Source organism: Ictidomys tridecemlineatus, chromosome 12 (assembly GCF_052094955.1).
Source record: "Ictidomys tridecemlineatus isolate mIctTri1 chromosome 12, mIctTri1.hap1, whole genome shotgun sequence".
Lineage (NCBI taxonomy): Eukaryota > Metazoa > Chordata > Mammalia > Rodentia > Sciuridae > Ictidomys > Ictidomys tridecemlineatus.
In genome coordinates this window covers 106,200,678-106,226,752 of record NC_135488.1, presented here as the reverse complement: position 1 = coordinate 106,226,752, position 26,075 = coordinate 106,200,678, and the positions used below count along the sequence as shown (strand labels likewise).

The window sequence follows — 26,075 nt, the reverse complement described above, 5'->3', positions numbered from 1 at the left end:
CTGCCTTAAAAAGTAAAAATAAAAATGATTTAACATTCGAAGTTTCTACTCATTATCAACATCTAGTAATTTGAGATTTTTCTAAGGGCAAAAACTGAATCACAACTTTCCTAAAGTCATTGAATAGGTCACTTAGTGCTACAATTTGGATATGGAAAATTCCCCCAAAGGCCCATGTGTTAAAGGCCTGATCCCCTAGCCCATGTGGGGTTTTGGGGAGTGATGAGACCTTTAAGGGGTGAAGCCTAATTTAGGTCCCTGGGGGCATACCCTTGAAGTGTATTCAGGGACTCCTGTACCTTTTTTCCTTTCTCTTTGCTTCTAGGCTGCTCTAAGGTGAACTTCCTGGCTTGCTATGAGGTGAGCAGCTTCCTCTGCCACACATTCGTGCCATGATGTACTACTGCCTTGCCATATACCCAAATGCAACAGGGCTAACTGACCATACTGAAACCTTTAAAACCATGAGCCCAAACAAAACTTTCCTTTAAGTTGATTATCTTGAGTATTTTGTTAGTTAACACAAAGTTAACTAACATTTAGTTGAAGAATAAAAGAACCCCATCATCAGTTTTTACATTTTCTACTTATCTGTGTACTCCATGGGGAGAGAATATATGCTCATTTCACTAGCAAACCAAAAACACTACAGGGTTGGGGGGACAGTATTATTAGCTCAACTGTATTAAAGAAAAGTCAACTTTTATGTTTTGAATGCAATTTGGCATAAAAGTGTCGTCAACATACACATTCCTAGAAGTCAGAAATCTCTTTCTATGACCAATTTTCTACCGTCTTTTTCCAACCCAGAGGATTGTATTTTCATAAGTCCTCATTATTAGTAAGAAAACTTAGGCTTTTAAATACTCCTTTAATATGGAAAAATGCATACTCCTTTAAAATATGGATATAAATTTTGAAAATGGAAATAAAAATTTCACACAATGTTGAATGATAGATATTCAGGGGTTCACTCTATTTTGTCCACTTCTAAATTTGAAAATTTCTACAATAACAAAAGAAAACCACATGTGGCAGAAGTATTATGAAGAACATGTGAATGAAGTATTTACACTGGGCCTTGAAGAATAGGTACATAATTCAGACAATATTCATTTTTTAAATTTTTTATTTTAAATACAAAGCATGGATAACTTCAGCTTGCGGAGGAGACTACTCTCCTCCAGGTTAACTGGCTCAGGATCCAAGCTGTTCTAAGAACTTAATTTCACTTATTTCTTCCTCAGTCATATTTCTGACTAGTATGTGAAATTTTCCCCTACAAACTGATTTCCAAATAAGTACAGACTTTTTTTTTTATGAATTTGTAATCAGGCAATTTCCCCCCCAAAAACCAAAATATATGGTGCACTCAATATTAAGCCAAGAGATCACACCAAATACTTTATTACCTAATTCTCATACTATGTAGCAACGTAGGTATTGTATTTCTACTCTACAAATACAGAAATTGCGGTTATTTCTCTACCCTAACAGACAAAGCTACTAACATGGCAAAGGATTCAATATTATGAAGACTCCAAAAGGCTCATGCTCTTTCCCATACCAAGCACAAACTGCCACTGGTGGTAAGAACTTTCTCCCTATTTCCCTTTAATTTACACTGTACCAACCACCTGGATGGCTCTTTATTATTTATCTCTTTATATGCAAATCCCACAAATTCCTCAAAGTCTGGCTCAAATAGTTATGAGGAGGCAAAAAGAAGGATACTGAGAGTATTATTATTATTAGGATGGAGGAAAAACCGATAAAATATTTCAGGAAGCTGAGCTTGACGGCCTAAGTGTGTAATCTCAGCTACAGGAAGGAGGATCCCAAGTTTAAGGTTAGCCTGGGCAATTTATTAAAATAAATTTATTAAAAATAAAATTTAAAAAGGCTAGAGATGTAGCGCAGTAGTAGACTGCTTGTCTATCATGGGTTCAATCCACAGTACCACCAAAGTAAAAAAAAAAAAAAAAAACAAAACACGTATCTAAAAACAGGATACTGCATGTACATATGTACACACATAAAAAATAATCACAGTGATGTTTAAAAGATTAACAGAGGTCACATCTGGGAATTAATACATGATTGTTACATTTTACTGTGTTTTAATCTTAGCCTATTTCCCCCAGACTACTTGTGTTCTTGAAAACATTTAAAATATATACCAAACACATTTACACAGCTTCCACTTCAATATTAACTTGAAAATCAACGACCTCATAGGGTAGTTAGTAAAATGCTACATCTGAACACTAAAAACAAGTTTCTCTCAAAGGAATATGTATGTTACTACCATATGCAAACAAGACTATATTTTTCCTAACATAAATACTGCTGTACATACCATGTATCATGACTTATAAAGGACAGAAAAAAATCTCTCTTCAATAAATAATCACTTAAAAATATTCTCATTTAGTTTCATTTGTAAGTTTCCAGCAGTTTTAGAGGCAATATAAAAGAATTTACATGCACACTTAGTACCTATTATATCATAAATATCTCTAGCCATACCTTCATGACAATTTGGTTTTAACAAAGCAAAAACCGCACTGTAGATCTAAGTATTCTCCCATCACCTAATTTTAAGGAATAGTTACATCCTAATTAATTCTGCCTTCGTCTTTTGTTACATTCCTCAAACTGAAAATATGGAATCAAATGAATCATATATTTAAACTCAAATATATTTGACAGTATGCCATTATATATGTGATTCATATACTTCTGAAAATATTTTGGTATTGTTCTTTGAAGACACACCAGGAAGAGGCAAATTTTAAAAATGTTTTCATTACTCCTAGTACCCATGACTAACACTGATGTGAATTTGGAAGATACCAATGGAGGCCAAAATACTCCTGGTTCTGCTGTTCTGTTTCATTTCTCACAGCAATGCACATAAGACAGGATTAATAACTAAAGAAAGGTAACCTTTGGTATCTAGAAAGTTTAAGCATCTGGGTCAAATATACCACAGTAAATTTGGGATGGATCAAAATTACGGCTTTCTTAGTACACAAGATGAGGACCTGTAATTGATTCCCAGAAAGCCAAATGCAGACATTTTGAAACTTTTCATGTGCCCCAAGAATTATAAACACTACAATTTTAAGATCACATTACATCAGAATCTAGATTGCTAGGCTTTTAAAAACCAGAGATGCCAGGTGCGGTGGTATATGCATGCCTGTAATTCCAGCAGCTCGGGAGGCTGAGACAGGAGGATCTTGAGTTCAAAGCAACCCTCAGCAATGGAGAGGTGCTATGCAACTCAGTGAGACCCTGTCTCCAATCAAAATACAAAATAGGGCTGGGAATGGGGCTCAATGGTCGAGTGCCCATGAGCTCAATTCCTGGTACCAAAAAACAAAACAAAACAAAAAAACCTACAGATGCTGAAATCCCACCTGCCCAAGGCACATGTATAAATTACTCTGGGTGGGGAGATAGGCAGGCACAGAAATTTTTTTAATCTGCCAGAGTGACTAAGGGATGTAACCCTTACATATCATTAGGTGGCTAAGGAAAATATACACAACATTGCAGTTTTTCAACTTAAAAAAAAAAAAAAGGTTGGTAATTTTCCTCATGGTATAAAAGAAACCAGAATCAAAAGATCTGGATTATAGTTTCAAGGCTGTCTCTGGCAGAATGAACTGGGATTACTTAAACCCTCTGATCAGGGGCTAGGGATGTGGCTCAAGCAGTAGCTCGATCGCCTGGCATGCGTGCGGCCTGGGTTCGATCCTCAGCACCACATACAAAGATGTTGTGTCCGCCAAGAACTAAAATAAATAAATAAACCTCTCTCTTTTTTTTAAAAAAAAACCCTCTGATCATATTTCCAGATTTGCAATCAGTAAAACCTCCCTCACAGGGTTACCAAAGACCAAGAGAAGTAATACATTGCTTCCTAAAGCATTAATTAATGACTGACCACAACAGGTGAACATTTTTTGTTTGTTTAAAATCAAAATAAAATCTTTTGACCCGAAAGATTCTCTTCTGGGAGTTTACCTCACACAAACAGCAGTGTCAAAATAACAAAATTGACTATTATAAGAATATTTACTAGACCACAGCTTATATGGTTTTAAAAAACTAAACTCAACATCAGGAAAATGATATTAAAACAATAAAAGATCATGCATTAAAAGTTATTACTAAAGTTATATGTACAAATACTCAGCCAGGTGCCCTGGCACAGGCCAGTAATCTCAGGGCTTGGGAGGGAGGCTGAGGCAGAAGGATCACAAGTTCAGTCAGCCTCAGAACTTAGTGAGACACCATCCCTAAATAAAATATTTTTAAAGGGGCGCGGTTGGGTGGAGGGAAGGAGCTGTGGATATGGCTCAGTGGTTAAGTGCCCCCGGGTTCAATCCCTGATTAAAAAAAAAGTTATATGTACTAATATTTTAAAAGTCCATGGTGCTAAGTAAAAATACCATGTTGGTTGATATATATAGAACCCCATTTTTATTCAGGAAAGGGAGGGGGACAATATATGACTCTTGTGGGAAATATGAATAAATACATAATTCAACTTTAGTAAAGGAGAAGACTGCTAGGTCTTTGTATTTCTCGTGTTGTAAGGCTCATTGATGTTAGGAAAAAAAAAAAAAACTTTTTTTTTTTTTAAAAAAAGGTCCTATATCCACCATAGCTTAAATGCACTACAGTTTCTGAGCTTTATCACCTAAGAGTGATAGTAGAAATACTGTGCTACTTTTAGTTCTTATTAGTACCAGGCTGAATGCTTAACAAGTGAAAACTTGTCTCATTTGGCTATCTAGTAATTTGCAACTGTTACATATTATCAATTAAAACACAGAAACAGAAAATAACTTAAGCAATGTTAATTAGGCTGTTTGAATGGATGGTCAGAGATAAATGGAAAAAAAATAAAAACCACTTGAAGCAGCACACTCCACCCCCCACCCTCGGGCAATGCTAAGGATCAAACCTAGGATAGTTCTGTGCAGGGTAAATGCTCTACACTGAGCTAAATAAACCTCCAGCACTTTAATACATTTTTAAAAGGATGCTCTCTTTAGAATTTTTCAAAGCATGGTCTTTATTCACTAACTCTGTTTTGGTTATTTTTTGTTTTTTTGGTACCAGGGAATTGACCAGGGGCACTTAACCACTGAACCCCAACTCCAGCCCTTTTAAATTTTTTCAAGACAATACAAGTTGCTGAGGCTGGCTTTGAACTTGAGTTCCTTCTGCCTCAGCTCCCAAGCAGCTGGGATTACAGATGTATGTCCCGGGACGAACACCAACTAATTTTTCTGCAATCTGTACACGTGGTAAAAATAAGAATTCATGCCCTATTTGAACCAAATGTATGATATATGTCAAGTTCATTGTAATGTTTTTGAGAATCAATTAAAAAAAAAATCAGTTCCCTGTCCAATACCTTTAGAATATGCTGTTTCCCTGAATCCCTAACTCTCTGGCAAGCTGAGCACATGCTCAACCTCCCAGTCACTGTTAGTATCACAGTAAAGGTTCTAAGAAGGCCTCCAATTAAAACTGTTTTAACTTTAACCCAGTATGATCTTAACTCTTTATGTAAATAACAACACAAATAAAGAACTTTAGTATTCCCAAAACAACTTACAGAAAAATGAATGTGACCTATATTAAGTATTTCAATTTTCTCGTGTAGGCTAGGTAGAACAGTGATTCAATTTTTGTCTATAAAATTCCTAACTTGTGACAGCTAAAGGCTTTAAAATGTTTACTATGACTTATGAATAGTCTAAGAATATACAAGTTATATATATGCCCACCCCTTTTTATTCTGAGACAGGGTCTTGCTAAATTGACCATGCTGGCCTCAAAGTCGGAATTCTCTTGCCAAGAACAGCTAGAATCACAGGCATGAGCCACTGCACTGAGCACAAATTTTTATTTTTAAAGTTCCTCACGTTATTCAAAGACTAAATCTTGAGTTTGTGATCATTTTTAAAAATTTTTTTAGTTACACAGACACAATATCTATATTTTATTTATTTATTTTATTTATTTATTTTATTTATTTATTTTATTTATTTATTTATTTATTTATTTATTTATTTATTTATTTATTTATTTATTTATTTATTTATTTATTTATTTATTTATTAATGTGGTGCTGAGGATCGAATCCAGTGCCTCACTGGGCCACTGCGCCACAACCCCAACCCAAGTTTACAATCCTTTGTTTCCCAATAAATCAAACCAATTTTCTAAACTCACTTAAGTTTAAAAAAGGGAAAGTTGTTGCTTAGATAACAAAAAGGACCGAGGATATAGCTTGGTGGTAAAGCATTTGTCTAGTGCATGCAAGGTCCTGGGTTCAATTCCCAGTACCACAAAAAACCAAACAACAAACAACTAGACAGACTGGCTGAAAAATAAACCAAATGAATCTAGGTTACTTTCAAGATTAAGCAGCAAACTACATATTCATATATATTTTTTAAAGTTTCTGTGGTAGAAAGACTCTTTAGTATAATTTAAGTAAAATTTACTCTCTACTCATTTAAATGGAAAAATGTTAACAACTTACCTCATAAGAAATACACACAATAAAACAAAAACTAAATTCTTGTTTAAAATAACAAAGCAGATACTAAGTTGCTGAGGCTAGTTTTGAACTTGTGATCCTCTGCCTCACCTTCCTGAACTGCTGGAATTACAGGAGTGCATCACCTCATCTGGCATAAAGCAGAACTGAACAACAAAAGTAGTACATAAACTCTAAATTTACTATCTTACTTCTGATGATCCAAGACAAAAGAAGAAAAAAACACTGTTATATACAACCTCATCTACAAAAAGAAATGAGACCAATTCCCTAAAGGCAAATTTACTCCTAGCATTAAGCACTAAAACAAAATTTTTATATGGGATATTATAAAATACAGCTGTAAATAGAAAATACCTTCAACAACATACCCATAACAGATACAAGGTTTCATAATCTAACTATTCTTAGTCCCTCCAGAAAGTTATATACCTAATTCCCAACATAATCTAGAAATTCCATAGTTAATTATGTAATGAATTAAAAGAGAATATGATCTAAATCTTCCTAAATTAAATCCTGATTTCCAAGTCTTCAGGACTGTTCATATTAAATGAAGCCCTTCATTCTGATGGGCTCCTATCACTCTATACCTTTTGACAATTCTACTTATATATCTGTACTTTAAACTCTTGTCAATTTCCCCCATCAAGATCACTTTTATATTTTAGTCTCTCTGGTTCATTCATCTTTTGGCTAAAGTAACTTCTCTATACTTTTTTTAAGATTCAGCTTTACCCCTTATCAAAAGCTTTTCCTGATCCAGCATTCTCTACCAAGGTAAGAACAGCACCTTTGGGGCTGGAGATGTGGCTCAAGCGGTAGCGCGCTCGCCTGGCATGCGTGCGGCCCAGGTTCGATCCTCAGCACCACATACAAAACAAAGATGTTGTGTCCGACAAGAACTAAAAAATAAATATTAAAAAAGAAATTCTCTTGGGGCTGGGGATGTGGCTCAAGCGGTAGCGCGCTCGCCTGGCATGCGTGCAGCCTGGGTTCGATCCTCAGTACCACATACCAACAAAGATGTTGTGTCCGCCAAGAACTAAAAAATAAATATTAAAAATTCCCTCTCTCTCTCTCCTCTCTCTCTCTCTCTAAAAAAAAAAAAAAAAAAATCTCTCTTTAAAAAAAAAAGAGAACAGCACCCTTTACTGTTTCAAACATATATTCTATCAAGTAGATGATAATGATTTTCTTTACCCCCGTCTTTATTTACATTAAATCAAAACACTGACTTGTCACCTATTCCTCTTTTCCTTTCACATTTTATATTTTTTTTTGTATTTGGAGATATAATGTGTAGATATAATGGTAGTGTACTACACTATAATTAAAAGTTTAATTCTTTCTCTACACTTTACTGTGAATTCCTCAAGGTCAAGGACCATATTATCACCAAAACCCAAGGACAATTTGGCACAAGATAGGCCTGCAACCTTAAATATGTGTGCAGGTTTCAGTAGTCCATCCTGATGAAGAGATACAACTTAACAATATTCAGACTAACAAATATACTGAATGCTCTTCAAACAATACTCTATGAATATTTCCTCGGTAAGAATTATAATTTAAAAAATGGCCATGTATCTTTAGTGAGAGCCTAGAGTACTTCTATTTTTGCTGATGTAAAAATCATGTAATTTAGAAATTAAAAGAACAGGGCATGGAGGCCCACACCTATAATTCCAGTAACTTGGGAGGCAGAGGCCAGCCTTAGTAACTTAGCAAGGTCCTAAAGCAACCTAGGAAGGAAAGGCCTGTCTCAAAATTTAAAAACAAGGGTCGGGTGGGAGGGCAGCCTAGGAATGTGGATTTGTGGATAAGTGCCCCTGGGTTCAGTCCCTGGTACAAAAAAAAAAACAAGAAAAAGAAAAAGAAACAGGTAAAACCTGGAGCCATCATTCCTCTCGTAATGTTAAAACTAAACTGGTTCATGTTGAATTGGTGTTAAAGATTTTTTTGAGTTTTATTACAGAAAACTTAAATGCTTTGCATTTAATTACACAGACAGTTCTGGTAAAATACTATGGAGATATTCAAGTTATCTCCTTTTCTGTATATAGTTTCCCTGGTGGTTAACAAAATCCAAAACAGACCATATTTTCTCTACCTACAATTTGCCTCATTTGACTACCTAGTAAAGGTCTTTTACTTTCTTTAACATTTAAATGGATAAAAAATAGTGCATAGTTAAAACAATCTCATTGATCCCTAATAAGTCTTTCGAAACAATGCCTAAAATCAAGAATCAGATTAAAAACTAGAATTTGTATTCTTCAAATGTCTACCACTAAAATAGAAATCACAAACATCTATTCTCAAACCAAGTCCTCTACATATTTATTGGTGTTTTCAGGAATGAATATATATATACACTCACACACAATCCTTCCTTTCTTTCCCATTCCACCACACATTGTAGATGTTGAGTGTTAACATTCTATTTTCCTAGATATTATTAACTAGATAGTTTTCAGTACCATTGTATAGCCAAGCCCACCAACTCTTTTTTCAAGGCTACCATGTTTCAAATATATATTCTGTCAAGTAGATAGATAATGATTTTCTCTACCCGTCTTATTTGCATTAAATCAAAACATTGACTTGTCAACTATTCCTCTTTTCCTTTATCATCTCATATTACTTTCTTTTTTTGGAGATATAATGTGTGCATATGTGGATGTTTCTTAGTACTCACGTCTTATGTCCTTCCACAAGTGAAAAGAATTTAAGTGAAAACCAGAGATATGTAACCTGAAAATCAGTAGGATTACAGTAGCTAAATATGCAGAGTGAAAACAATCCTCTTGCCAACATGCTTGAATGACCAATCATCTAAAATTCTTTAAAACACAGCAAAATATAAAAATGAATCCGCCAAGAATCAAACAAAACTTTCCATTAAAAAAAAAAAAGGTCAATGAAAGACAAATGTTATCTACAATTCCACTAAGAATTAAAATCACTCTCTAGGTGATACTTGTTAATTATGCCAAATGTTAATTTTTCACTTATAAAGAAGTTTGGTCTTTTGACTTATTGGAAGGGGGAAAAAATCACTTAAAAACTATTAACTGTCTCTAAACATAATGCTATCTAAAACTCTTTAAGAAAATTCATTTATCATACACCTTCCTGTATAAATGTAGTGCTTCATTTACTGTAAAAGCTTGAAAAATCTCTCTCCATAAATGCACTTTTCAACACACAAAGCACAAAGTTTTTAATGAAAACTGTTTTCTGTCTATATACTGTCAGAGATAAAAATCACTATTAAAATATTAGCTTCTGAATAATAGGATTTGAGGAAACTTTTTTTCTACCAAACCAGAATTCATAACTGAGTAAAAGACAAAAGACTGAGGGTAATGCAAGCATCTCCTTTACTCCAGATAGAGCCACAATGGAAGGCTTAAATTAGGTATACGCCAAGTGGGTTTCCTAACATCATGTCCCCTAATTATTCTAATCCAGTCATGAGTAGCACTGGACAACTACTATACTCTGCTCTACAAAAAAGGGAGTCTATCCCTTGTGGATACAGGAAGAGGCAAAACAAAGTTTTCTGCAGGGGCAGGCTCCCAAAAAGAAAGGGAGGAAGGGCCTCAGTCATACTGGATCAGTTCCCTCTTAAAAATTCACCAAATGGAAGAATGAGAAGGAAGGATAATAGGAGGCAAGTCGGACTTGTTATGCATTTTTATAAACAGCAAGAAACCTATTTAATAGGTCACAAATCAATTTGCCCAGATAGAAGTACAATTTTTATCTTAATCACACCTGTTAGCAAAATGGCCTCAAGCTGTGAATTCAAGTCAAACAAAGCCATGTGAGATTTGAATATTCAGATATTGTCCTTTATTATTTTTTTAAAAAAATTCTGTTTAACTTAGTTGTACTCATTAATTTTAATAAGAAAAAATACAGAATATTTTCATATCCTCGAAATTCAACAAAATCTTTAAACCACAAAATACATAAACCTGAGTTCAGCAGATAGGAACCAACCTCCACTTAAAATTATGAAGACTTTGGTAGTGACTTCTTAATTTTAAAAAGGAGGCAGAGTTGGGATGTAGCTCAGTGGCAGAGCTCTGGCCCAGGATGTGCAAGGCCCTGGGTTCCTTCTATTTCTAGCACCAGGAAAGCATAAAAGAGGCTGGCTGTCAGATCACAAAGATTGGCTCTGAATGTCACCACCTGGCCCAAATTTCTGCTCATAAATACTTTTGCTAACTTGAATAAGTGCATAGTCAGGGAGATAAATTATCTTTAACCATCAGAAAGATTTGTAAACAAGTTTGGAAAATTTAAGAAAAACAAAATTCAAATATCAATATCTGTGTTGACTGAATTGTATACATTTGTAAGGCCTAAGAAAATTTAGCCTTGTAAAAATCAATTTAAATGTATTTAATTTTTGGATTCTTTAAAAAGTTACTTTGAAATCTCACTGAACATTGAAACATTTAAGGGAATTGTGAACTCTAGACAAATTAAGGAGACTATGTTAAAACTAAACATAGGGGATTTAAATTTGTTAATGGCAAATCTACCTGGAAGGTAAAAATAGCTAGACTTATACAGGAACCCAATAATAAGAAAACTTAGAAGGAAAAAAAACCTGAACTTAGTCTGAAGGTTTCTGATATATAACTTTAATTTTAGTGTAACTTTTTTGGTGTATTAAATAACTGCCCTCAAAAATACCAAACCAAAAACAAAACTGGATAGATCTACACAACTCAACTTCATCAAATATTGGAATTTGAAAGACAGTCTTGACATGAGGGAAATACCATCAATTATTTTATTTACTCATGAAGTAAATAGTTTTAAAAAGCAGAATGGATACTAAGTGAATAAAAACAAAAACTTACTAACCAATTAAAAATATTCATCATTCTATTTTTAACAGGATTCCTGGCCAGAATTTCTTCAACTATACACTAACACTCCTGGTCACATGGTGAAGAGTCTCCTATGCAACACAAACCTAAGCAAGGAACAAGCCCTGAAAATTCTAAGGGTAGCTCCCTTTATTAAAATTGCTCTCTTGACATACAATATCTTTACTGGTATTATATTTCTCTTAAGCATTTTCCTTAAAGTTTTTTAATCAAAAAAATTCCGCCACTAGTTTTCTTAAGTAATAAAGCTCAAAGTACCAAGTCTCGAGGTGATTTGTCTTATTGCACCTAACATGTCGGCGATTCATGCCCTTCCCCCAAAAGTTTAAACATTAGAATGTAAAGCTAAGAAAAGTGGGTTTTCTCCCGCTGTGTTCCCAGAAGTTAACACCAACCTGCACGTGTGTGGCCATAACTTTTCACAATGGATTTCCCCCAAATCTGACCCCATTCAGACACAAAACTACTGCTCCAGTACCTGAAGCCGCTTACCTTGCCTTTGGTTTTGATTTAAATATTTTTCTGAGTATGGAAATCTGTTCCTCGAACAAAACAGAACACTCCTTACGAGTGGCACCTAAACAACACGAACCCGAGTCACTGTTTCTTTCATACCCGCATCGGTCTGCCCCAAGCTCCTCCTGGACGGCGGGGCCCTCGAGGATCCCCACACTTGTTTTCACGAACCCACTTCTTCCTCTTCACTTCCACCTCGCACGCTGCTCGCGATCCACCCAGCCTCCCCCCACTCTCCGAGCCCCGAGCGCCGGGGCGGGCGGCGGGCAGACTCGGGGTCTCCGACACCGACGCACGGGAGCCGAGCGAGAAACGGTGGCGGCCCGGGCCCGGCCGGCGGAGGCGGCGGGAGGGCCGCGCCGCGCACACCCCCTTCCGGATCCCCTCCCCCTGCATTGTGCGAGCGGGCCCAGGCCGCCGTCGGCACCGGCGCCCGCAGGCCCCGTCCGCCCTCCCGCCGGCGGTCTGCTCCCGCCGAGGCCGCCACACAAAGCCCGGAGCCAGCCCCCGCGGCGCCGAAGGACGAGCGAGGAAGCACGCGCGGGCTGACTTACAGGGCTGCTGCGGCCGCGCTGCCTCAGCCGGGAACACCGACCGTTGGGCACCGGCGGCGTCGCTCTTGGCCGTCCTCCCCCTCCTCCGCCTTCGGTGGCGGCAATGTCTTCTTTCTCCTCCTACCTCCCTCCCCCCCACCCCACCTCCTCCTTCTCCTCCCCCTCCTCCTCCGAACCACCGAAGTACCGAGGGTGAGACACAGAGACTCACAACAACATGGCTGCCACCGCCGCCTCCCCTCCCCCCCGCCCACCGGCGCGCGCAAGGCACTCCGGGAGAAAGGGGAGGGGGGAGCACTCACCGAGGCGCGGCTCCTCTCTGAGGTCTGCGTCTCTTCTCCCGCGCTCCGGGCGCGGGCCGACGGCGCTCTGCGCGTGCGCACGTTCACGCTCGCGCGCTCCCCCGCCCTCCACCTGCGGGCTCGCGGTTGAGTCTGGGCCTTGGCTACTTGCGCTTTCCTATGCCCAGCCACGACTCCCAGTGGGGGCACGCGGACGGCGCAGGCGTGGAGTTTCGGAACGCTGTGTTCCGCTGTCTGCCCGCGTGGGGCCTGGATTTCCGAATTCGCTCACCCTGTAGTTCAGCTGCCTCCCCTGTAGTTCATTGTTCTCCCCCAACTGCCGTAGGTGTGGGCGCTCACGCCCCCAACTCGGGGGGTACTGCGATTTCGCCTTGGGGATGCTGGTTCCCACAAAAGCTGGACGTTAATATAAGGCTTTAGTTTTGACCCTTTACCTCTCCCTCCACCCAGATGTTGGAGATGCATATGGGTTGAAAATTGCACCCTTGTAAGTGAACTGTCACTCTCCTGGTGGCTGCTCCCTGAACAAGGGGATCCAGCTCTGAGCAAATTGTGGGCCCCATGTGTTTGACCAGTTTAAGTACAAAGGTAACAGAGGTCTCCAGCTTGTTCACTGGTTCTTACTTGAGCTGTGTATTCACCACAGATTGAATGAATTCTCCTTCCCAGTTTACGAGCTAGTTGGAGACTCCAAACCTGCCCTGGTGAGGTGTAGCCCTTCTGGCTTAGAATCTGCAGAGAAGTGATTGGTTAACGGTTTGGACCCAACTTGTGCCCACTCCTTGTCACAACTGTAGTGTGGGAGATCAGGGGCATGGGCGTGGGCACGCATGTGTGGAGCTTGTTCTCTATGGTTTGCACAGTTCCCGAGTCTGACATTCTGTACTTCATAAATATCCAGGGCCTTGTAAATACCTTGCTTAATGGACAGTTTTCACCAGGCAACTGTAAGCTCCACCAGGGCAAGCGTCATGTGCATTTTGTTCCATGTTATGTCCCCTAGTGCCACTTAGATTTTTTTTATAAGAAATGACTGACATCGAAATCCATCTGTCTTTGTTTTGTGTTGCTTTAAAAGAATGCCAGACTGACTAATTTGTAAAGAAAAAAAATTTTCTCACAATTCTGAAGGCTGGGAAGTCCAATACTAAGTTGTTGCCATTTGACAAAGGCCTTCGAGCTGTGGCATCCTATGGTAGAATACCAAAGGCCAAGAGAGAATGGGAACTCAACTGCTTTTATAACAACCCATTCTCTAGATAACACACACTCCCTTGATAATGACATTAATCCTTTCATGAAGACAGGCCACTTATAACTTGATTACCTCTCATTAGGCCTTCCCCTCCCAACCCTGTTGCTTTGGGGATTAAGTTTCTAACACATGAAATTGGAGACCCATGCAAAGCATAACATCATCTCAAGTCTTCATCTCCAGCCTGAATTTCAGGCTTCTAGATGTTTCCATTTAACCATTTCTTCCTGTCACAAAACACATTAAGAACTAAAGTTACACCCATCCCTTAAGCCCAACTCTTGCACTATCTTCACCTACTCATCTCCCAAATCACTCCTCAGAACCTGCCTTATTTCTTCCTCTTATTCCCGCACTCTCCACACAATTAACTTTGCCAAACCTTGCAGATTTTTTCTTCCTAAATATTTCTGTAGAGACAGTGTCTTCCTCAGTCTTCCCACTGATAGAAGTTTCTTTCCCAGGTCTGAATTTCTGTAGTGGGCCTGTAATCAGCCTTCCTGTCTTTGGTCTCACTCCCTCCAATCAGTTCTGCTCACTGCCATGTATATATGCAAATCCATTTCATGGCACTACCTCCTGCAAGCATTTCATCTTCTAACATCTGCACTAAAATTTCCCATGTGTGCTCTGTTCATTGTGATAGATGTTTTAAGAAATGCCCCACAACCAGGCACAATGGCACACTACTGTAACCCTAGTGTCTCGGGAGACTGAGACCAGAGGATCACAAATTCAAAGCCAGCTTCTGCAGCTTAGCAAGACCCTATCAAGAGAAAAAATTAAAAGGGATGGGGTGTAGCTCCATGATAGAGCACCCCTGAGTTCAGTCCCCAATAATGGAAAAGAAAAAGCTGTCCTGTCATCAAATGAGTGTGGGAGGTTCTGGGACATATACATTTTGACTGCCTTCTTCCCTTTCCATTGGGCTGCTAAAGCAGAAGAGTCTACATACAGTTGTTTAGTATGGGTGGAAATACGTAGACCAATCAGAACCTATCCCTCAGAATATGGAATTGGGACCAAGAGACCCCAATATCACTTAGGAAGTCACTTGAATCTGGGATCTTTTAGACTAACTTGCCCCACCATATAAGTAGAGAACCTGTAGAGAAGAGTGGAATTGAGAGAGAATAATAGAGTCCTGATAGTGTTTCACTTCTACTTGTTCCTCTGCCTGATTGGCTGCCTCTGCAGTTGGAATCTGAAAACATGCCTGGATCCTTATAACAAATTCTGCTTTTTTGCTAAAGCTTGATAAGGTGGGTTTCTGCTACAACCAAGAGTTCTAGCTGAAAGCCATTCTGTGCATCATAGTTATTATTTATTTGATGCTTAGAGCATGCAGGTACTTGTCATTTAATGCCACCAGTATCCCCAAAAGCAAGGCTGGCTATAGGTATTTGCACAAGGCCTCAATTAGAAGGGTTCCTTCTATAATTGATTTAATGCTCTTGTCACATCCAAAAAGTCTTAATGGTTTTTGGAAAAGCAGCCCTTCATTTTCATTTTGCACTGAAATTTGATAATAGCCTGTTCTGCCAATGAAGTATTGTCTATTTGAGAAAAGGTTTCTTTACCGCAGGTAGACTCTTAGCACCTTTAAAATCAAAATAGACCTTCTAAATATCCAAGTGAGGGACATAGTATGCAACTTCCCAACCAAATTTGACCCTAGAAGACTCCTTTTCAGAGAATCTCATGGTTTTGTGTTCTGTAGGACACAGATTAAAGCCCAGCCCTTTATTGATCTGACTCTGCTTGTCCCTATCTCTGTAGCTCATGATTCCCTCTGCAAGCAGTTTTTGCTTCTGTGCCTTCACATATGCTTTGCAATCTGCCATGCTCATTAAGCACTTCTGATTATAATTGGCTTCTCTTTAGATTTACCTACAAAGAAAGAATGTACTCCTCGGCTAATATTAATATCCTGTGTGCTTAGTAGTTAAGGTGGACATTGTAATTGACACCTCAACAGCCATTCTAATCACCTGGGAGCTTGTTAGAAATGGGAATCTTGGCCCCTTGCCAGACTCACTGAATCAGAATCTGCATTTTAACAAGATTCCTAGGCAATACTTATACACAATAAAGTTTGAGAAGCTTTAGTAAGCCAATTACTTGGCTAGAAATCAGTTCTGTAATGGGTGTGCCATATCCATTTTGAATCACTGAGGCACAAAGAGGTGCCAACTTGGAGCCTCTGGGGAAAGAAAGCCCATCTTTCTCTCTCTCCTAGATGTAAACATGAACACATGTTGCCTCGGTTCCTGCTGACAGGCATCTTATGCAAGAGAAATCAGGTTGTGGCTGAGGCAGAGACTACTAGTAACCTAAGTAGTTATTTGTTCTCTTTTCCTTACCACTAACTGGTCCTGATGCAGATCCTCCTTTGGGGTGGAGGAGCGACAGAATGGAGTATTCTGGCTTTCCAGTCATAAGCCTTACACTTTGGGAATGTGTCTCTATGGCCTGTTGAGTCAAGTTATTCTCAGCCAGAGTTGCACATCTAAATCACCTGGGGAACATTTAAGACCTATCAATTCCCAGGCCCAACCCGCTGAGATTTTTGTTTAATGGGTCTGGGCTGAAGCCTAGACATTGAGATTTTTAAAAAGCTCTTCAGTGGTTATAATGTGTAGCCATAATTGAGAACCAGCAATTTAGACAGATCACATCCAAGAGCATAATGCCATTTGAATATTCCTGAAGCAAATGCCTCCTTCCCACTGAGACAGTTTGTGAAACTTCTTATAAACTCATTTTACAACTGTTATCTTTATAAAAATAATATAAACCCTTTATAAAAAGTTCCAGAAATACAGAAAAGTTCAAATTATCTCGATTTTACTATCAAGAAATTAAATTGTCCATGTTTGGTGAATAATGTTATTATACAAATACAGATAGAAGGATGGAAAAAAAGATACATGAGGTGACATTAGTATTCATAGGCTCCTTCTGCAAGTACTATTTTAAAATACAGTGTCAAATTTATTTTTACTTGAATTGAGCAAAAAAAAAATATTGGAGAAACTGCTCAGATGCATGTTACTTCACAGGAAAAAGTGATTCATAAAAGACTTTTCAACGATTAAACAAAATTATAAAAATCATTAGTAGGACAGAATACCTTCAAACTATATGTTTCAACATTGGTTAGTACTGAGTTCCCTGCTACTGAAGATAATTAACACTCTCACTGTCTGCTACCTCTTTCTCAGACTTCTAAGTCTTCCTTATATGATTTTTTTTTCTGTCAGGCTTTATATATTTATTTTTAATTTTATCCATCATTTCTTAAATTTCAGTATTTACTGTATTTGCTCTTCACTGGTTCTTTATTTCTTACTTCATTTTGATTTGGTTATATGGATTTTATTACATATTAGTTAGCCTTTACCTCAACAATCATTTATTAGATCACAATTCTGTGGCTTGGTGAATTGGGCTGAATTCAACTGGGAAGTTCTGTGGATCTCTCCTTGCTCATTTACACAGTTGCCATTGGCTAGTGGCTTGGCTGTGCTGGATGGTTGAGGTCTAACTATCAGTGAAGGAACCTTACACATCCCCACCTCCCACACCAGCAGACCAGTTTAGGCTTGTTTACATGGAAGCAGAAAGTGAGAATAGAAGTTGTAAAACCTAGGCTTGGAATTCATACAGTGTCCCTTTTTGTTGCGCCCAGAACGCTAGCTTCATACTAGAGGTTCTAAGCATAGAAGTTAACCAGTGAGATCAAAATAAACACACATAAACTCAAATTACCTTTTTCTTTGACCAGGTCTGAGATGGCTCTCCCTCTGGCTCCTGCCTCGAGCCACCTGGTGGGGCAGCGAGGTTACACAAGAGACTATCAGGAGAGAGAGAGAGAGAGCACGTCAGAGGATGGCCTTTTATTGGGGAACAAGAAATTCAGGGAAAAATTCCATCCAATGAAGGTCAAGGGGGACAGCATTCCAAGGTCAGGGTCAGTGATTGGTCTCAGGGTCAATGGTCAGTCACACCCCACACGGATGGGCTCTCGCACCTAGAAAGGGTAGGGATTAGTCTGACACAGTTTAGCCAGAACGCCTCACACCCAGTCAGGGAGGTGCCCAATCACGTGCGAGAATGGTTTCCCACACCTTTTGCTACAGCTTATTGGTTAAAACAAAGCATAAATCTAGCCCTGATTCAAAAAATAAAGAAACAGACTACTGTTTGATGGAAGAACTACCAAAAAAAAAAAAAAATGTCCATTTGCAATTTTTCATGACAATCTCATACTCACTAACTTATTTCATGTTTGAAAATGCCTTCCTGTTTTATTTATTTTTTTTAAAGAGAGAGAGACAGAGAGAGAGAGAGAGAGAGAGAGAGAGAGAGAGAAATTTTTTAATGTTTATTTTTTAGTTTTCGGTGGACACAACATCTTTGTTGGCATGTGGTGCTGAGGATCGAACCCGGGCCGCACGCATGCTAGGTGAGCGCGCTACCGCTTGAGCCACATCCCCAGCCCGCCTTCCTGTTTTATTGAAATAATAAATATTATTTGGTCTTGCTTTAAAAAAATTATCCTCAGAACTTCAACACTGCTCTTATGAAAATGTTGAGGCTAGTTTTATTTTAACCTACGTAAGATTTTTTCCCCTACTTAACCACAGTGTGTCTCAATATTCGTCATTCTCTAACAGATTTTCCTGGTGTTACAATATAACCCTTATATTTGAAAAAATAACATCATTTTAGAGAAATTTTCCAATAAAATATTTCCAAATATTATTTTCTTTGATCTTTTATAGATTGTCTTCTTCAGGGATGACAGTTCTTCTTATTTGAAATATATTCATCCTCCACATAGATCATCATCTAATTGCTTTAGTATCTTTGCTTTTTTCTTCTGAGATTACAATGATTAAATCAATCTTTTCTCCATGTTATTAATTCAGTTTGTGAATTAATAATGATTCATTGCCAAATTATGCAGTGGTGCAAACTCATAGTAATGTTTTGATTTCAGTGTTATCCTAGTCCTGTAGTCATCCTTTTCATCTCATTCTGAGGTTTTGTCAAGTCATTTGTACTGATTATTATTCTGTTGTGTCTCAGCTCCACACTTGGCAATGTTAAAGCTGGGATTCTGCAAACTACACTTTACCAACTAGCTCCTTGTCAGTGGACAGCCGTAGAGACATTGAAAGGCAGGGAAAAGGTCTCAGAATGACCTCCAAACAGCACATCACCCCCACTGCAGTAGCTGGGTACCATGTCTAACTTTTTTGCACACTCCTAGAACTAGTTCATGGTACCCTCTCAGAAGGCTGAGCAGCAGCTGAGAAGTACCCCTCCTGAGAGTCTAGGACCAAATTCCATGAGCTGATTTTCTAAACTCCTGAGCAATCAGGAGCAACAAAATCACCCATTCTTTGGCAGTATATGTCCCAGCTGCATGGGGCTCCTCCTCCAAGTTTATAAATTCGGATACCATCCATCTCTTTCCTTTGTCTCCCCAATTCCTGCACTTTGTTTTTCTAGGAGTGGTAGCTCTTACTGCAGTTATCAACTCTGTTACTTTACTGACCCTTTTTGTTTTGTCAGTTCTTGAATGCCCATTTAACCAGTTCCTTGTGTTAAATGCTCTCTGTTAAAGTACTCAGTATGATTTCTGCTTTCCTGGTTGGACCTTAACTAATGCATAATCTTCTCCAACTTTTTCTATTGAAGTCATGTCTTCACATATAATATCATGTGAAGTCATGTTATTAAATTCGTTTCTACAATAAGCATCTACAGAAAATGTGACTTTTTTGGTGAAATAGTTGCTCATACACCTTTATTATCAAATTTTCTGCATCTTTTGTTTGTTTAAATGAACCTATTTTAGATGATATTGCTAATGCTTATTTTTGAAACAGATTTATTGATACATATAATTGATATACCATATAATTTATCTATTTAACATGTACTAGTAGCGGTTTTTAGTATGTCCACAGATAAATGCAACCATCATGAAATATTTTAGAATATTTTTTATCACTTCAAAAACAAATAATAGGGCTGGGTTTGTGGCTCAGTGGTAGAGTGTTCACCTAGCATGTGTGAGGCATATGGTCTGATCCTCAGCATCTCATTAAAAAAAAATAAATATATTGTGTCCATCTACAACTAAAAAATAAATCTAAAAAAAACAACAAATAATTATACCTTTAGGCTATTGCTCCCCTATCTCCCCAACCCCTATTTCTAAGCAACCACTAATCTTTTTATCTATATAGATAATTTGCCTATTCCAGACATTTTATATAAATAGAATAATATAAAATGTGATATTATGTGACTGGCTTCTTTCACTTAACATAATCTTTTAAAGATTTATCCATGTTGGAGGATGTATCAATACTTTATTCTTCTTATGGCCATATAATATTTCATCACATGGCTATTACACATTTTGCTATTAATTCATCAATTAATGAACATTAGAGTTGTTTCTACCTTTTGCCTATTATAAATCATGCTGCCATGACTGTTCATGTACAGGTTTTTGTGTGGCATGCCTTTGTTCTTATAGTATGGTTTCTTTCAGATGCCGTTCTTTCTTTTGTGTGATATGTTCCTCCGCTTTGAGGTATGTTTGCTTAATGGAAAGGTCATTGTTTTTTGTTTTTATCTTGCTAATCAAAGTTAGCAGGAACAGACCTCACACGCTTTCTTTTTCCTTTGAGCTAGTACAAGTGAAATCTTTTTGTTGGTTGTTTTGTTCATCTGGAACCAGTGTATCTTCCCTTCAGAGCTAGAATTTGAGTCCTGAGTATAGTATAGGTACAGCTACTTCTCTGAGTCCTGAGGAAACTGTGGTGGTGGTGGTGAGGGGGGGAGAGCTTACTCAGCACTAAGTTAAATTTTTGCTGGAGAACCTAGATTCTGGACCTAGATCTTAGTAGAGCTCTTCTGGAACATTCTTTGCCAAGGCCCAGTCCAGCAAGTCACAGGTCTATTTCATTCCCATGGGCTTCAGCATGTTCTGTTAATTAAGAGTACCCTTGAAGATGTCAATCTAGATTGACATCTGCTTTGCTTCTTGGTTTATCCCACCATAGCAACCTGGTATGTTAGAGTCCCATCTCAATACTAAAATAAAGCAAGTATGCTGAACCAGGCAATGCTTAGCTGCCATAACTCTCCTTCTTCTTCCAAGACAGAGCCTGATTGCTTCAGGATTTGTATATCTGTGCAGTTTGGTTTATATCAACTTCTCATTTCCAAATTATGAGGAAATTTCTTAGTGTCCATTGTCTGATGAACTTCCACAACACTGAATAATACCTTATTCTTCTTCAAGTGAAACTCCAGTCTAAAGTAGAGGATTTCTCCAAAATAAAAGCTTTCTCCAAAGCTTTTATTTCCAATTTCCACAATGTCTTTCTATCATTCTGATGGTATTCTAAGGAAAGCCTACACCAAATAAAGATTTTGCTGTGGGCCAAACATGGACTATCTGTTGTTCTTCCATGACATAATAAAACAATGGGGATCTGATATCTGTGTTGTGGTTCTAGGAACATTTTTTTTCTAGCTTACAGAGGCTAGTGCTGTTATAATCCTCTATGTTCTGTTGACCCTCAAGGAGAGACCAACCGAATATTAGAGGGAAAGCCAGAGGCATTTCCCTGAGTACAAGCATGCCTGGATAGGGTGGGTTTTCCCAACTTGTTATGGTTTCTCAAGGGGGAAATCCTGGCTCTTCCTTATATTTGAGCATAGCAAAAAGCTTGGCTTTTCTTGGCTTACAATAAAGATTGTAGGTTTTAGACATGGAAATCTATGACCTTATCCAATGTCTCTAAGGCAAGAGCAAAACTTGACAGAGACCTTATCTCATACCCAACACTTCCTAAATTCCCAGAGCACAACCTGCATACCATTGAGGTGATTCTCAGCTTGTGAGAAGGTGAGTCAGGGAATCAAGTTATGCTTTTAAGTTAAGAAATAAATCACCATTAACCCATGGTGTAAAGGAAAACTTACTGGTACCTTCTACTTCATAGATTGCTAGGAATGACATTTTGGAAGTAGTTTGTGTTTTTTGTTTGTTTTGTTATTAAACTGGAGATACATTCCTACAGGGAAAAAATATATAAAATACTGAAAACTTCCTGCTTCTGCAGCAGGCTTGGCTTCAGTGTTCATGATCGCCTTGTACTGTATATAAGAATGGCTTTTCTCAGTCAGCTTGCCCACCCACTCGCTCCTTCCTTCCTTCCTTCCTTCCTTCCTTCCTTCCTTCCTTCCTTCTCTTTCTTTCTTTCTTTCTTTCTTTCATGCCCCCTCTTTCTTTCTTTCATGAGAACTGAATTCAGTGGCACTTTACCACTGAGCTATATTCCCAGCCCTTTTTTTTTTTGGTTTGTTTGTTTGAGACAACGTCTTGCTAAGTTGTTGAGGTTGGTTTCAAATTTGTTCTCCTCCTGCCTCAGCCTCCTGCGTTGCTGAAATTACAGGCAGTACCAACACCACACCGGCCTCAGTCCTTTTTTTTTTTTTTATTTTGAGACAGGGTCTAAGTTGCTGAGGGTCTTATAAGTTGCCTCAAACTTGCAAGCCTCCTGCCTGAGTTGCTGGGAGCAGAGGTGTGTACCAATGCATCTGTCTATTAGTCAGTTTTCCATTACTGTATTGAAATGCTTGAGTTTACTTAGCTTGTGGTTTTGTAGGCTGCAAATCAAAACAGCACGGGTGCTTGGTGAGGAATCACATGACCATGTCACATAACAGTGGAATGCATCTTGGTGAGAGCATGTGCAAGAAGGAAAGATCACATGGCAAAACAGGAAGCCAGACAGTGGGGAGGGCCAGTCTTGCTCTTCTATAACAATCCTTTCATGGAAACTAACTCATCCAGGAGACCAATATCAGTCCCTTGCAAAGTGGGCCACCAATGACCTAATTACCTTGCACTAAGCTCCACCTTGTAAATGTTCTATGACTTCTCAACATAAGATCTTTTGGGAACACACTCAAACCCTATCTACACAATAGCTGAAGCAATTTAAGATATCCCTTCTGCTGGATGTGATGGCACATGCCTGTAATCGCAGCTACTCAAGAGACTGAGGCAGGAGAATGGCAAGTTCAAAGTCAGCCTGGGCAACTTAGTGAGACATTGTTTCAAAATAAAATTTTAAGAAAAGACTGGAGATATAGCTCAGTGGTAGAGCTCTCATATAGCCTGTGCAAGGCCCTGGGTTATATCCCCAGTACCACGGGGAGGGGGGGAGAGAAAAGATATTCCTCCCATTGCCCAAGTCACAGAGAAGACTAAATCCAGAAACAAACAGTATGTCAGGGAAGATAGAACTACCCTACTGTGTGGCCTTCTCAGGTTGAAAGTAGAACTTTCATTTTATAGAACATTTTATAGAGCATATTAGAGAGAAACCAAGCCTCTTTGGAATATAAATGTAAGCAAAAAGGAAGAATCCTTGACCATGGGAGCAATAGTTTGAAGCAAGAAATAAATATCCCAGAGCAAATTCCACCATGTGGGACTATCTCAGTGTAGTGCCCACCACAGAGGACCTGGAAGAATCCTCAGGGAGAGGAAACCTGAGAGGAAATAACTATACAATTGGCTGTACTACTTATGGATTTTCATCTCCTTCTGAGTGAGGAGAAACTGGATTAAACCCTTCTGTATAGCATTTATAATTTAGTATCTATGAGATTTTAGAGTAAACCCATTATGGTTCTCCTTCAGGGAGAGAATTCTTCATACACAAGGTTCCCAAAAAAACCTCAAGGTTTTGCCATAGAAGATATTAAAGCTGAATTCTTACTGAATAATTCATGTCAAAAGCCTAGCACATACAGTGGTCAAAACAAGGTGAGCAATTGCCTTCAGGCTGTTATTTTACCAGGATTCTTCTGGGTGTGCTGTATGGTATTTGGACATACCAGTGCACACCGAAGTAGCACCTCTGTGCATGCAACACACTCATGTGCACTTGGACCTACATACCTACCATCAGCAGTATGATCCTCACTGTGTCCACCAGAATGCATATTTGTAGTGTTATCAGCTTCAGTGAGCTAATGACCACTTTGCCTAGGTCCTTTTCATGTCATTTCCTCACTTCCTGATTTTCATCTTCTTTTCAAAATAATACAAGATCTCAGGGTTGAAAGCATTTCCTCTCTACAGCTTTGTTGTTCCTATTTTCTCAGATCTGAGTCATCCCTGGAGTCATCCTTGACTTTTATCTTCCTCTAAAGCCTTGCATACAATCCACCAGAAATTCCTGTTGGCTCTGCCTTTAAAATGTGTCCATTTCCCACTACCTCCACCATGACCACCTTAATCCAAGCCACCATCATCCCTGAGCTGGATTACTGTAAAGCTCCCTGTCTCATTGCTCCCAAACTCACCTAATTCTAGCTTAGTTCATATACAACCAGTGTATCCCCTTTTATTTTTTTATTAGATCTTTATGGCTGTACATGGTAGTTAGGTTCATCCCAACAAACTCAGACATGCATGGAAATCGATTTCAGTTCATGATCACCCCTTTTCCTTCCCATTCTCTCCCACTCCTTCCGTACTCTAGTAGACTTCCTTTTACTCATCTATTAATATGTATTTAATTGGTTCTTTCTCTCTCCCTTTTTTTATTTTACTGTAGCTTCCACATATGAGAGAAAACACTTAACCTTTGAGTTTCTCAGTTTGACGAATTTTACTTAGCATGATATTCTCTATCCATTTACCAGCAAATGCCATAATTTCATTCTTTTTAATGGCCGAGAAGAACTCCATTGTACACACACACACACACACACACACACACACACACACACACAAACACACACACACAAACACACACACACAAACACACACACACATATATCACAATTTCTTAATCCACTTACCTATTGACAGGCATCTGGGTGATTCCCTAATTTAGCTATTGTGAATTGTGCTGCTATAAACATTGATGTGGTTTTGTCACTATAGTATGCCTTTTTCGATCTTTGGGATATAGCTGGGTTCTATGGCATTTCCATCCCTAGTTTTTTGAGGAATCTCCAAACTGTTTTCCAGAGTGGTTGTAGTAGTCTTCAGTCCCACCAAGAATGTACAAGTATACCTTTCTCCCCACAACCTTGCCAGCATTTATTGTTGTTTGTATTCTTGATCATTACCGTTCTGACTGGAATGAGATGAAATCTAGTTGTAATTTTGGTTTGTATTTTCTTGACTCCTAGAGATCTTGAATATTTTTTTCATGTATTTATTGACCTTTTGTGTTTTTTTTTTCTGTTGACAAGTTTCTGTTTAGTTCTTTTGCTCATTTATTGATTGGATTATTTGTGGTTCTTTGGTGCTAAGTTTTTTGAGTTCTTTGTATATTCTGGATATTAATCTCTTCTCGGACAAGTAACTGGCCAAGAGTTTCTCCCATTCTGCAGGCTCTCTTGTCACCCTCTTAATCGTTTCCTTAGCTGTGCAGAAGTTTTTTAGTTTAATGGCATCCTACTTACTGATTGTTGGCTTTATTTCATGTGCTTTGGGGTCTTGTTAAGGAAGTCAGTGCTACCACCTATATGATTAAGTGTTGATCCTATGTTTTCTTATAGTTGTAAATAGTTGTAAATTTTCTGGTCTAAATCCTAAGTCTTTGATCCATTTTGATATGAGGTTTTTGCAGGGTGAAAGGGTCTAATTTCATTTTTCTACATGTAGCTATCCAATTTTCCCATCACCATTTGTTAAAAAGGGCTGTCTTTTCTTCAAGATATATTTTTGGCAACTTGTCAAATATCAGATGACTGTAGGTTTGTAGATTTGTCTCTGTGTCTTCTATTCCATTGGTCTTCATGTCTATTTTGATGTTAATACCATGCTGTTTTTGTTACTACCACTCTAAGGTATAATTTTAGATAAGGTATTTTGTGCAT

General features: G+C 38.4%; 1 protein-coding gene across 8 annotated transcripts in view; it reads right to left on the bottom strand.

Moving 5' to 3' along the window:
- The window catches only part of Pum2 (pumilio RNA binding family member 2), an 88,377-nt gene extending 75,481 nt beyond the window's left edge, over positions 1 to 12,896 (bottom strand). For 4 of the 8 annotated variants that reach the window (XM_005322604.4, XM_005322605.4, XM_013357391.4 and 1 more), the window contains exon 1: positions 12,576 to 12,704. The gene's annotated coding sequence lies outside the window, so the exon portion shown is untranslated. Of the gene's footprint in view, positions 1 to 12,120; positions 12,140 to 12,575; positions 12,705 to 12,786; positions 12,806 to 12,877 lie in introns of those variants that run through there. The other 4 variants (XM_040271354.2, XM_021724658.3, XM_013357389.4 and 1 more) reach the window with 4 other exon arrangements.
- Between the last annotated feature and the right edge of the window lie 13,179 nt (positions 12,897 to 26,075).